We start from the raw sequence: 13282 nt of genomic DNA on the forward strand, positions 1-13282 counted from the left end.
CATACATTGATACCCTTTCACATGTCTTGGTACCCATTACCCTCCCCCCCACCCCCCAAACTGACATCTTAATATCCTCCAAAACCTAAATCATGACCATAGTATAATAAAAACAAACCTGGGTTTTCTTTCCCCTAATTCCAGCACAAAGCTCCTAAAACCCTTCAAATTTCCTGGGTGATAGAGTATCTTTCCTTATTCCTGATCCAGACTTGAACCAGTTGTAATAAGGCAATACAAAGTAGGCCCCGAAGACAGTTTCATTGGAAAGACTGACCTCCCTAGAAACATTTGGCATGTGATTAGATTTGGAACTTTTAACTCTACCCATTTTCTCTGAAGGAAGATGAGCTAAAGACTGACCCTACTCAAGGAGTCAATGAAGTAATAGGACCCCATGCTCTATATGGTCCAACTTGAAGAACTTCCTGGTTGATGGATATGTCAGGTCTCCATGAAAAGATAAGGCCTCTCAGTAATCAGGACCTTCTCGATACTTGCCTGTGTGTCTCTTTCCATTTGGCTGTTGCTGAGTTGTACTCTTTATCATAGGAAGTATAGTACTAACGGCAAATTAAAAAATTATCCAATATGATGAAGTGGTGGGAACCCAAAAATGTACAGCCACTTGGGTAGAACATAGCTTCAAGATCTTTAGCTAGCATCCGCTAGGAGAAAAGCCCCTTGTAGAGACTGAGTCCTAAAACCTATGGGTCTGACAGTAAGTCCAAATAGATAGAAAAGTGAATTGAAATATAGGACACCCAGTTAGTGTCGGAGAACTTGTGCAAGTTAACACTCAAGTTGTAGGAAAGGGTATTAATTGAATGCTAACACACTTGTATTAATAATGTATTAAATGGAGGCTGGGAGTATGGCCTATTGGTAGAACGCTTGCTGAGCATGCATGAAACCCTGGGTTCAATTCTTTGGCATCATATACACAGAAATAGGCAGAAGTGGTGCTGTGACTCAAGTGGTACAGCACTATCCTTGAGAAAGCTCAACAGTACCTAGGCCCTGAGTTCAAGCCCCAGGACTAGCAAAAAAAAGTAATAATGTATTAACTGGAGTATATGGTATTTGCAGGGGAGTGTAATTCTTAAGGAGTTGCTGAACCAAGCAGCCATCTTCTAAATTTAGTAGCAACAAAAACTCATTCCACATAATCTACTTCCCTTAACTGGCCCAGTAATTTTAAAGACCTGATCAGCACAGTTTTAACACTGCTAATTCCTAAATATTTCAACATAAAGGGAACAGCTCTTCACTCCTCAGAACAACTGTTGGTTTCCTATCAGCCACAAACAGATGGCAACTCAGAAGAGTCCTGTTCCCATTATGCCAACCTGGCAGGAGGCTCACTTGCTACTACCTGAAACACCAATTCCTCCTGCCTTTACACAGAAGACTCCGGAACAAACTAAAATCCTACCTAGATGCCCACTGATTAGCATCCTCAAGCTGAAAGGAGGAGGGAGTCCCATTGATAATTAATAAAAATCACACTCTAATATAACTACAGGAATAATGTAGCTTTCCATTGCAATTCTACTCATGGTTCAAACAAGTTCCCTGCCTGATTACACTGGGATGGAATCCCAGTTTTCCTAATATATTCTTATGTGTGTGTATATATATATATATATGTTTATATATATACATATAATCAGAGAAGATCACATTATATCAAACATGAAACTTTTTTCCATATATTTTTACTGTAATTAATAGAAGGGTTACATTATATTCATCAGATAGAAGGTGCATTAATTCACATACATTGATACCCTTTCTCATGTCTTGGTCCCCATTTCCCTCCCCTCCACCCTCACCCCTGAAGGAAACTTTTGAAGATGCTAAAATTTCAATTTGATGTATTAATGCCATTAAAATGTTAACATTATAATGTCATTATAACATTACCATAAATGACTTTCCTACAATTTTTCAATTTAAATAATCTAAGATCAGGCCAGATGCGCAGTGTAATCCTAGCTACTCAGGAGGCTAAGATCTGAGGATCAAGGTTCAAAGCCAGCCCAGACACAAAAGGACTTGAGAGTCTTATCTCCAATTAACCTCTAGAAAATGGGAAGGGGGGCTTGGTTTAGGGGAAGGGTGGGTAGTCTTGAGCTTAAGACCTCAGGGATAGCACCCAGGCTGAGTTCAAGCCCCATGATCCACAAAAAAAAAAAAAAAAAAAAAAAAAAAAAATCTATGATCAGACCATTCACAAATGATTTCTAAGGTAGAAAGCATAAAAGCTGCCTTCAACACATGTGTACACCATGCACAAACACATTCACACACACAGAGTAAGATATTTACTTCACAGAACTTCAAAGATGCTCTTCTGTGCTCTCTCAACACACTTGCCAATCACCAGGGCCTTAATTACCTATTATCTGTTTAGCAAATCAAACTCAATCCCAGAAGTTGAGCCAAGGTTTTCTTTAGCAGGTGCAGACTTCATGGCACACCCAGTATATATACCCTTGAATAACTCTGTTTTTGCAATAGACCAAAATCTTTGTACCTGGGACATATGGACCAGAAAAAAAGGTACTGTTCTCACTAACATCTCAGCATTTCCTCTTTGATTCTCCACAGGAAAACACTTTGTGAGAAACCATGAAAGGAATGGTGAGAGGGGTGATTATAAATTTACATGTCGTACTAGGAACTGGTGGCTCAAGCCTATAATCTTAGCTACTTAGAGGATGAGATCTGAGGATTGTGGTTCAAAACCAGCCTGGGCAGGAAAGTCCATGAGACTCTTATCTCCAGTGAACCACGAGAAAACCAGAAGTGGCAGTATTATCCTTGAGTAAAAGAACTAAGGGACAGGGCACAGGCCCAGAGTTCAATCCCCATGACCGACCAAAAGGAGTGAAAAAAAAGCCTTGAGTTTAAACTCCACGACTGAAAAAATACTAGTAATTAGTCATATGGTATTAAGAAGCAGATGACACTGAAAATGACACATAGAACAATATGGAAGCTGAGAAACAAAGTACTTTTCAGACAGAACAGTTTATAGCCACAATTAACCCTCTAAATTAAAAATTCAGTAGCTAGAGGTTTACATTTCAGTTGATTATCTTCTTCTAAAACATTAGACAAATCTATGTTATAAGATAATCTGCTTCCCAAAATAATATCAAATTGTAACAGATGGTATACTTAAGGCCAAGTAGATTCAGAAGGAAGAAAATGGAAGTGAACCATGTCTTAGCTTCGAGGAGCTCATTCATGCTCTAATTTGTGAATGAGTCCAGACTCCACAGCATGCCTCCTTCTTCAGACATCTCACCTTGGGGTCTACTTTACCTCTCATTAGCACTGAAGGAGGTCTAACTCAAACCAATTTTGCTAGTCATTAACAATCTAGTAGAAGGTTTGATAATAACTGACTAAAATTAAAAGGTTGAAGTAATTGGTTTAAAGTGACCTCCAGAGATTATGGGTTATCATTCACTTGACAGTGCCTCCCCTACTTCCTGCATGTCTTTGACTACCTGGTATACACCACAGAAAGAAATCAATTCCCTAAAGCCAATTATATGTCACCTTTTTGGGTCACACAGAGGAAAAAAAGACAGGCACTATCTGAACACAGGCAAAGGACCACCAAAGAAAATCCATTTATATGATTACCAGCAGAAACCACAGTTGTTTGTTTTAAAGCCAAGAGAAGAAAATATGATACTCCAAGGCTGTCAAAAGTTGGAAAAGCTGAGCAAGTGAAGGGGTTAAGCTGATCGAGATATACTGTATTCAGGGGCCAGGAGTTTGGCCTAATTACAGAGTGCTTGCCTAGTATGCACGAAAACCCGGGCTCGATTCCTTGGTACCACACACACAGAAAAAAGGTGGAAGTGGTGCTGTGGCTCAAGTGGTAGAGCTCTAGCCTTGAGATAATCCAAGGACAGTGCTCAGACCCTGAAGTGAAGCCCCAGGATTGGTAAAGAAAAAAAAGATATACTGTATTCAGAAACTCATTTGTACAGTTAATTAAACTTAGAAAAGAAACACAAACTGTCACACCACTTCTGAACCATTCATTAGGTCAACTCTCAGATACCTCTACTTTGCAACAAGCTTATTACATAAAAGGTATACAAAGTTGATTCCATAGAACTTGACATTACTGTTTCTTTATACATCCCTCTAAGAGAAGTATTTCAAACCAAGTAGCAGTGACTCCTGTAATTCTACTCAGGTGGTTGAGATCTAGAAGATCCAAGCTATGATCTTTTAGAAAAGTCTGAGAGACTCTACCTCCAAATAATCAACAAAAAGCAAGGCTGGAGGCATGGCTCAAGTAATAAAACACCAGCTGGGCATCAATAGGAACTGAGTTCAAGCTCTGATATTAGGAATAAAAAAAAAAGTATTTTAGCCTATGAGAAGTTTATACTAATATTTATTACATACACTATTCTGCCACACAAACATGCACTTTAGATACAAATCTCATTCATTATGAGTACTTTCTATATTGTGTGACAAAATCTTTTAAAGCCACATTTTAATTGATCAAAACTTTAAATATATGTCCTGTAGCAATGGAATTGTGTAGCTTGTTGAGGTTCAAAGCCAGCCCAGGCACTAAAGACCGTGTGACTGTTATCTCCAATTAATCACTAGAAAACTGGAAATGGTGCTGTGGCTCAAAGGGGAGGGCCGTAGCCTTGAACTGAAGAGCTCAGGGACAGTGCCCAGGCCCAGAGTTCAAGCCCTACGAATGACAAAAAAAAAAAAAAAAAATTACAGGTTGATGTCATTAGATAAAATTCAATTGTAGTAATAACTTGTGGGCCTCACATTCCAAAACTGCTCTCCATTGAAAACAGATCCCAGGAGGGAGATGCAAAACTAAACACAGATACCACAAGAAGAAAGAAAGAAAAGAAAGGGAGGAAAAGAGGAAGGCTCTGCTAACTACAATGGATAGATTTGGGAAGGCTCCCAGTCCTACACTGCTTAATTTATTCCCAAGTCTCTCAGACAGACAAAACAGTTGCATACCACTTTCATTCTCACACCTGTGGGTCACAGTAGTAAAAGTTATTACTTTTTAATAGAACAGATAAGTAAACTGTGAGGTGTTTTGTTTTTTTTTTCCTCTTTTGGTTGTGGGGCTTGAACTCAGAGCTTGGACACTGTTCCTGAGCTTTTGTATTCAAGGCTAGTGCTCTACCACTTTGAGCCATGGTGTCACTTCCAGTTTTTTGGCAGTTAATTAGAGATAAGAATCTCACAGCCTGAGTGGCACTGTGGCTTAAGCAGTAGGGTACTAGCTTTGAGAAAGCCCAAGGGCAGTGTCCAGGCCCTCAAGTCAAGCCCCAGGACTGGAAAAAACAACACAGCAAAAAAAGAATCTCACCACAGCCTTTCCTGCCTAAGTTGGCTCTGAACCTTGATCCTCAGACTTCAGGCTTCTCAGTACCTAGGATTTCAGGCATGAGCCACCAGCATTCAGCTTGCTTTCTATCTTTTATTAGTTTATTTTAGACATTTCAAATATTACAGGATTTATCCCATTAAATTTCCCACATACAAAACACTAAATGGAATTTCTCATCTTGTGGGGAAAGGAACAAAATAATAGAAGTTCAAATTATTTGTAGAGGCTAGAAAATCCATGAGTTGACTATCAAACCCCCTTCGTCCACCTGGCTCTCCCCAGACTCAACCTCTTTAAACTCCTATTCCCAGACAACCCCCCCCCCACACACACAAGGAATACTTTTTAGAAGACATTTTATTTTTTCTATTTTGGCAAATGTTAACAATCAATGGTTCTGTTTATTTAACAATTCTACCGTAACTGTGGCCACCTAAAATGTCAGCTCTGGCTGCTGACAGGGCTGCAAGTGATACATAGCATAAATCTAATTTCTTATGATGTAAGTTTTCTTTTCTAACACTGGAGCTGCATTTGTCCATCTGCCACTATTCTGAGAGAGGTTATCTGTAGCTGAAGAAACTGATGATGTGTGAGGCAATCCTGATTACACTCAGCACATGCGAACATCACTGTTCATCAATTTTGCATGGACATTTCAATTGTCCCAGCACTAATAGCTCAGTACACTCTTCTGAATAGGAACTTTGACACTGGTCTGCATACCTCAAGAAAGATTTAATCCTAGCTACTCAGGAGGCTGAGATCTGAGGATCATGGTTCAAAGGTAGTCCAGGCACTAAAGTCCATGAGACTCCTATCTCCAATTAATCACCAGAAAACAGGAAGTGGTAGAGCACTAGCCTTGAGCTGAAGAAGAGCTCAGGGACAATACCCAGGCCCAAAGTTGAGGCTCCAAGACCAACAACAACAAAAAAAAACACACACACAAAACCAAACAAAAAGATGTAAAAAACTACACTGAATATCAAAAAGCAACAGTAGGAGGGTATCCCTGGGATGAAATATATTCAGTTGTAGGACTTGAACTCTGGGCTTGGGTGTTGTCCCTGAACTCTTCAGCTCAAGGCTACAGCCCTACCCCTTGAACCAGAGTGTGACTTCCAGTTTTCTGGTGATTAATTGGAGATAAGAGTTTCACGGACTTTTCAGTGCCCAGGCTGACTTTGAACCGTGATCCTCTGATCTCAGCCTCCTGAGTAGCTAGAATTACAGGTGTGAGCCACCACACCAGGGTAAAAATTATATTTAACATGCAAGGCAAGATAACTGGCACAAGTTTAAACTAATCTTCTCTTGTTGCTGGAGAGAAACTGGAAAAAGAACATCCATGCATCCAGTCATCCTAGATGACTTAAAAGTCACCTAGGAGGATAAGAAACTTCTGAACCTAGTAGTAACTTTTGAGAAGTTGAAAACAGTAAGCAGTAGTTTTAGATACAGAAGCATCTCTAGAATCCAGTGTTCCAACTAGTAACCAGCCAGGACAATATGTGGGACATAAAAATGAGATACTGCAGTTACTCACTGAAAGAGCCCAATTCTTCTTTGTTAAAGAACTGGTATTTGAACTCTGGGTCTTGGATTAGCTAGGCAAGCACTCTACCATTTGAGCCAGATCTCTAGCCCTTTTCAGGTCGGGTACTGAACCTTGTGCCAGGGCCACATGATTTTCCTAATGCAAACAAGCATTACCAAGACCAGCCTGTTAGTTGACATCAGGTCAACTTTATTGTCTGGGCTGGCTTTAAACCATAATCTTGCTGATCTATATCCAAAGTAGCTGAGATTACAGGAGTAACCATACCTGATTTAAAGAACCAAATTCTTAGCCTTACCCAGAATGTAATAGATCTGATATGATACAACACACACACACATACACACACACATATACTTTAACCCAGTAGCTATAATATGTCCACTCCAAACTGAGAAAAGATATCCATATATTAACATTATCAAAAGAAGCATCAGGAGAAATAATCATAACATAATACCTCATATAATGTGGTTCTAAATGCTTTAATTCTATGACATCAAATATTTAATTTTCTAAAAGTGAGAAATATCTTTCATAGTAGCATCTGTTATCATTTCCAACATTTCCACATATCCATTTGGCTCTGATTGTGCTTCTGACAATAAGAAATGTGTTCTAACAAGTGTACATTATCTGTATAGCACCTCTACACACCCATAGAATCATTTTCTATGCTCTACTGTACCATTATTGCCCATAAACGATGTACTTTAATTTTTTTTGGTGGTGAGGGCAGTCCTGGCACTGCCCAGTCACGGTTTTGGTGCTGTGAGCTTCTTTGGTTCACAGTTAGCATTCTACTGCTTGAGCCATAGCTTTACTTCCAGAATTTGGGCAGTGGATTGAAGATAAAGGTCTCTAGAACTTGGGCGGGGAGTTTGGCCTAGTGGTTAAAGTGCTTGCCTAGCATGCATGAAGACCCGGGTTCGATTCCTCAGTACCACATACATAGAAAAAAGCCAGAAATGGTGCTGAGGCTCAACTGGTAGAGCTCTAGCCTTGAGAAAGTCCAAGGACAGTGCTCAGGCCCTGAGCTCAAGCCCAGGATTGGAAAAAAAAAAAAAAAAAAAAAGGTCTCTAGAACTTTTCTACCCAGGCTGGCATTCAACTATAATCCTCAGATCTTAGTCTCTTGAGCAGCTAGTCATCTCTAGATTACTTTCAGCACCAAAATACAATACAAATGCTGTGTGACTGTACTAGCTAGGGAGTAAGAAGGCAATTACAATTTTAAAAACAATTCACAGGGCTGGGAGTTTGGCCTAGTGGTAGAATGCTTGTCTAGCATGCAGGGAGTTTGGCCTAGTGGTAGAATGCTTGTCTAGCATGCAAGAGATCTAGGTTTGATTTCTCAGTACTACATACATAGAAAAAGCCAGAAATGGTGCTGTGGCTCAAGTGGTACAGTGCTAACCTTGAAGAAAGCCCAAGGACAGTGCTCAGGTCCTGAGTTCAAGCCCCAAGACTGGCAAAACAAATAATAATTCATAATTTTATAATTTTTTAAATGTATAATGTTTTCATCTTTCTTCAATCTGCAACTGGTTGAATCTATGAATACAGAACCTGTAAATACAAAGGGCCAACAGTAGCAGAGACTGGTTGTCTTAAGCAATAGAAATTTATTTCTCAACGTTTCTGGAGGTAAGAAACCAAAGATCAAAGGCCAGCAATGTAGATTTCACTCTTGATCTGTACTCTACACCATCTGAAGGCATGCTCACACGATTTCCTCTTAGGGGAGAGTGGGCTATAGTGGAAGAGAGTAAACTCTCTGGTGACTTTTCAGGTAAGGGCACTAATACCACTGTGAGGGCCCTTCTCTTGTGACCTTGGCTAACTCTACCTACTAAAGACTCCATCTCTAAATACCATAACATTGGCAGTTGGAGATTCCACTGAAGAATTTTGGAGGCATTCAGTCAATAACAATATTTTTGCTGTTAATTTCATTTATTTAATGATATTGGATATTAACTTTCAGTATTTTTCTTTTTTAAAGGTTTGTTCTGAGTTAGAGGTGTAACTCAGAGGTACTAATGCTTGCCTGGCACATACATGGCCTAGGGTTAAATCACCAACAAACAATGCAAAAAACAAGGTTGGGGGTGGGGGAAGAATCAGGGGAGAGGAGAAAGGAGTTCTATTCTGACTCCCAGTCTAAAACAGGAAATATACACAGGATGAGCCTGGAACATGTCATTTCATCATACCAGAAAACAAGGAAGCTATTAAATTGCTTGAGACAAGTCACAAGAATTCAGTCACTAACTTGAATAAGCCCCTCTTGGTCCAAAGTAAGGTAAATGGTACATCAAAAAACAGTAACTGCAATGGACAAAATGTCATATATACTAACATACGGGAATTCAGAGACATTAAAAAAAAAGGCAAAAAAAATATTAATAATCCTCAAGACCACTGGGTGATGTTGAGAACTAGCTCTGACTTTGAAAATGGTAAATTAGGAAAATACATACTTTTCATACATTTCCTACTTTTCACACATTTCCTAGTCTATAATTCAAGGTAAACAAATAATTGTAAGAGAGGTTCTACTTACGTATTTCACCTAATCATTAAAGAAGGAAAGATTAAATAAAACAAATTATAATCTTTATGAATCAAGATGATTGGGAGTAAAACTGCTACTATGTGACACAAAAAATTCTACTTCCAGAAAAAAAAATGAAATCCATGCTGGAAGAGGTACAGTGTGTGCTTAGCATGCACCAAGATCCTACATAAAACACTCAGCATCTAAACAAACCCCATTCTTACAAAATGTATGCAAACTACCAATGTACGGGAAACACAAGAAATAAAGGAACACATTACAATCTGCAAAATTCAGGTTCTTCAAGAGTTATACAGAAAAAAGTAGACGGTATATGACTTAAGAGAATTTAAACCAACTGTGTAGTTGCAATATACGGTCTTTACTTGGGTCTTAGTGCGTGCGTGCGTGTGTGCGCACGCGCGCGTAAGAGAAAGAGAAAATCCACAACAAATAAATATGGTATACATATGGCAACCTGGGAGTAATGACTGAATATTTAGAGATATTGAGAATATTTATTGTTTGCTTTTTTATGGTACCAAAGGACTTCACATATACTAGGGAAACGCTCTATCACTTACTACATCCAGGATAGAAATATTTGTTTAAGGAGACTTTTTCTTATTTACAGACAAAATTTTAAGGCAATTTCCTCTCTTTTAAGATAATCTAATGGTAGGGAATTACAATACTTCACTCATTATATTAGTCTCTATATTTTGGGGGACAAGAGTGTTGAGATAGGATCTCGCTATAGCCTGGGTAAGATATGAACTCAAGATCCTTCTACTTCAGTCTCCTAAGTGCTGTGAGGGCAGGCATGTGCTACCAATTCACCTGGCTGAAGGATTCCGGTGGAGTGTAGAGCAGTACTAGGGGTTTGAACTTTGGGCAGAAAGTGGCCTGAAGAATGGCTGCTGTCTCTACTATTCTTGACTTACTTGGGCTCTCCCTGTCAACATTGGATGGTTCAATTTAAAACAGGCACATGATATACCATCCATCATTAAAACGTTAAAAAAAAGAATCAGTTTTAAGCAAGGACAACAGTAAGATTTTTATTTATTTATTGCCAGTCCTGGTGCTTTTTTTTTTTTTTTGGCCAGTCCTGGGGCTTACACTCAGGGCCTGAGCACTGTTCTTGGGCTTTCTCAAGGCTAGAGCCCTACTACTTGAGCCATTATCACCACTTCCGACATTTACTATGTATGTGGTACCTAGGAATCAAACCCCACGCTAGGCAAGTGCTCTACCATTAAGCCAAACTCCCAGGAAACTGTAAGATTCTTATCCCCAATTAACCACCAAAAAGCTGGAAGTGGAGCTGTGACTTAAGATGGTTGAGTACTATCCTTGAGCCAAAAAAAACCCAAAAACTCCTCAGGAACAGCACCTAGATCCTGAGTTGTAGTCCCAGTACTGGTGCACACACTTGTAAGCATATGCTCATGTGCACACACACATACACACACACAGTTTTGGTAGAAAAAAGGTGTAAATAACCAAATTGACACTCATATTTCTATGTGAACATCAGAATGTTCAATATGATGAACACATCCTTTCTAAATGCAGAGAACGTTATTTTAGACAATGCAGTAGTAAATACATTTTACTTTCAGGAACATAAATGATCATGGTGTTCTAAGCTTCCATGTCTGAAAACTATTGTGTTAAAAAAAAAATTTCCCCTATATGACTCTCTCTGACTCAGTGCTTGCTAAAATACAAGTCTGGAGGATCAACACCTCTCCTACCAGCGACCAGCACACCCCTTACTAAAAAACAAGCAAAACTCTTAATTTTTTAGAGGGAATCATCATCCACACCAATTGCTGTTTTCTAAGTTGAGGAACTTACTCCATATGGCTACTCATAATGCATCCTATCATCCTCTCCCCTACGGTTAAATTAACTACCAGGAAAACAGAGGAAGGATGTGACTCCCATTCTGAATGGAGCTCTCTAGCTTTGCACTAGGCTCCTGGTGAGTGCATCAGCCCCACCTGAGGATCAGGAGCAAGGCCTGTCACTTCACACCCACCTCAACCTCCCAATCCTAGGCCACTTGCCTACAAAAACTAAACTCCTCGAGGAAAATGGAGACCCCAGATGTACCGAAGAATCCCAGAATCCGTTTTCATATGTATATGTATATATTTTTAAACCTTACAAACCATTTCCAGCCCACTGAGCGGACTTAAGGTGCTAAGAAAAAAGAGGTGGACCCCAAACATAACGAAAGAACAGAGGTCAATGGGGATGGATCACCCGAGGGGAGCCTTGCAGACCCAATCAGCGGGGTAGGTGAGGTGAAAGGAGGATCTTCACCCCCCAGAAGGGACCATCACCCCCGTATTTCGTTCCACAAGGCCCCAGGGCCCTAACCTTCCCCACCTTGAAGTGCTGCCCTGACACGCAGCAGCAGACACCTCCGGCTCGCCGGGCCCGGGCGGCTGGAACTTGGCGGGGGCATCACGCGGTGGGCTCGCAGGCTCGGGGCCGGGAGAGGGGGTTGGAGCTGGGAGCGGAAACTCGGGGATTTGCCAGAGGAAACCGCACAGACTCCAGACAGCACAAGCGCCGGGATTTCCAAGCAGCTGCCACGACAGGTGACCGGGCCGCTTGGCAGAGACACCCAAGCCCCAGCTCGCTCGCTCGCTCTCAGGGCTCGGGCCGGAGGTGGGGGGCGAGGGGGGGCCGGGCGCCCCGTCCCCGCCGGCGAGCGCAGCTCGGTCTCCCCGGGGGGTGGGGGGAACGTGGTGGATGTTTTTTTTCTGTCTCCATAATTAAGAGGGGGAAAAAATGGCTCCAAGCCAAACGCCTCCCGGTTTTACACGCACACAGCGCCCCACTCGCCCCATCTTCCCACACAACCAAACAAAAGGCGAAGCAGCCCAGCGGCCGCCGCGGGCTGCGGGAGCCCCGGGGCCACATGCGCTGTGGGCGCCGCACCCGCGTCGTCCGGAACCCGGCGGCGGCCCACCCGCCCCGCCGCCCGCCCGCCCGCGCCCGCGCCCCGGCCGCCGCCGCCCCCCGCCCACCACGCCCGCGGGCGCCCGCACCGGGCCCCCGCCGGCAGCGACGCGCGCCCCGCCGCCCGGCTCCGACCCCCGGCCCGCGGCGGGCCGTGACAGCGACCCCCGCGCCGCCTCACCTCCCGGGCGGCCGTGGCGGCGGCCCCCACGGTTCTCCGTGCCTCTCCGCCGCCGCCGCCGCCTCCAGCAGCCCCGCGCCGCCGCCGCCGCCGCCGCCGCCGCCAGCACCACCTCCCCTCGCGTCTCGGCCGAGTCTCCGCCCCCCTCGGCGGCCGCCCGCTCGGCTGCGCGGCACGTGACCGCGGCACGTGACCCCGCGCGGCCCGCGGCGCCTTCCCGGCCCGCCCGGCCCGCCCGGCCGGCCCGCGCGGCGGGGATGCGTGCTGCGCCACCGCGCGGGGCCGGGAACGGCCTTCGGGGTCCCGGATCTCAGCGCCGCTTCGCCGCGCTGGCCTCACGCGCCGCGGCAGACGCGAAGCGTGGGCCCGAGTGGTGCCCGGGGGGACCCCAGCGTCGGCCGCGGCCTCCCACCGGCTGCAGCACGAGGAGAGCGCGCGAGGCCCGGGTGCGGACCCGGCGCGGCCGGCTGCGGAGCGCGCCCCGGCCCGGGGCCGTCGAGGCCGGGCCGCGGCGAGCCCGCCCGGAGGATCTCTCCTTCCCAGTCCGGTCACGCCGGCGGACGACGCTGCTCTAGTCCCCTCTCCTCC

General features: G+C 43.6%; 1 protein-coding gene across 1 annotated transcript in view; it reads right to left on the minus strand.

Annotated features, from left to right (window-relative positions):
- Positions 1–12769, minus strand: part of Tulp4 (TUB like protein 4) — a 122728-nt gene extending 109959 nt beyond the window's left edge. The window contains exon 1 of the mRNA XM_090337896.1: positions 12695–12769. The gene's annotated coding sequence lies outside the window, so the exon portion shown is untranslated. The remainder of the gene's footprint in view (positions 1–12694) is intronic.
- Positions 12770–13282: the final 513 nt, after the last annotated feature.

This window comes from Megascapheus bottae, chromosome 8, assembly GCF_031878675.1.
Source record: "Megascapheus bottae isolate mThoBot1 chromosome 8, mThoBot2.hap1, whole genome shotgun sequence".
NCBI lineage: Eukaryota > Metazoa > Chordata > Mammalia > Rodentia > Geomyidae > Megascapheus > Megascapheus bottae.